Source organism: Choristoneura fumiferana, chromosome 18, assembly GCF_025370935.1.
Source record: "Choristoneura fumiferana chromosome 18, NRCan_CFum_1, whole genome shotgun sequence".
Classification (NCBI taxonomy): Eukaryota; Metazoa; Arthropoda; class Insecta; order Lepidoptera; family Tortricidae; genus Choristoneura; species Choristoneura fumiferana.
The window spans coordinates 2,628,173-2,629,591 of record NC_133489.1 but is presented as its reverse complement, the minus strand read 5'-3'; positions in this window follow the sequence as shown (position 1 = coordinate 2,629,591).

The following is a 1,419-nucleotide window of genomic DNA, read 5'->3' as shown; positions in this document are numbered from 1 at the left end:
CAGGGGTGTTCGGCAGCTTGCCACGGACTGGTTCATCGTGTCTAGAATAGTTATATTTTGCTTGTGTGTTCATAGATTGGCGCTTAGACGTGAAATAGAGAAGTTATCGACATTTTCACTGTCCCGTCCGATACTAGGTACCTTCCTATTAACCTTCTTTTGCTAGGTAGATATATGTGTAAATGAAAATCACTTAAAAAAACAGACGGACACGGAAAAAAACATCATAAATTGAAACACTTGACTTAGTTTTACTGCGAATTATTAATTATCTCAATTGCTTAACTAGTGTCGTGGAAAACTTCATTTGACCTGCTGAATGGTGCTTAAAGTTAACGGAAATAAAAAACACGTTGTATACATTATTACGATACTATTAATGTCGTCAGTAAAAAATCACGTGATAAAGTGAATTTTTCAGCAAAACTTATTTTGTAACTGATGAAAATGCTATCCAAGCTAATAACGTTATCATTATCAAGCTAAATTTTATACCTACTAAGAACTACCTGCTTAAAATGATTAAATAACTTTGCTTCCATTCCATTGCCTTTTTAATATTAACGTGCCTTTTCGAGCTCTAAGGTTACGATTAGTTCTTAGTAAGGACCTTACTGGTACTTGCCTAGTCATAAAATTAGTATCAAGATATTTATTTTCATTTTGATACACGCTTTGAATACTTTAAAATTTATATTAATCGGTTCAGCTGTTTAGACGTGTAGAGGTAACAAACAAAACAGACAGACTTACGCACTTTCGCATTTGCAGTCGCTTAACAATACATACACAAATGTTAACACGTACCTATAGCAAAATATTTACGAGTATTGAACGTAAGTGATAAGTTAAGTATAATTTAATTTAATTTTAAGTCACTTATTGCACACATTATGATAGACAAAACAGGAATATAAAACATCACCTATTAGTTGGGTCTTTGGCGTTCAAAAAACATACCTACTCCTACACCACAAAAATCCTTTGTCCGAATGAAATGAGAGTGTTTTTAGATGTTAAAAAGTGTAAGTACTAAACTCTGAAGTTCGCGTTGTGAGCGCTCATTAAAAGTTTACATTTTAAATTAATGGGCATTTCTAAGGTACTCGTGAATTGCTGTTTACCATTTTTTGTGGGAACACATTGTGTTGTTTGTGGGGGCTACATTGCGGGTTAAAGGATGTCTGAAGTTTCTTTACATGTAAATCAGTAATTCAAGTAACCCAACAAGGTATTGGGCCTGAAGTACCTACACTACTGTAGGTTAAGTACGTCATCATCCCCGCCTACATTCTCAGCATTAAAGATCTCCTACCATTGTTGAAGTTTTCCAGTTTAGAATATAATACAATTTAACCCATTAAGAGTACCAAAATTGACGTTCAATACTTTTACCCTTAAATTTTACAAAACTTTCCA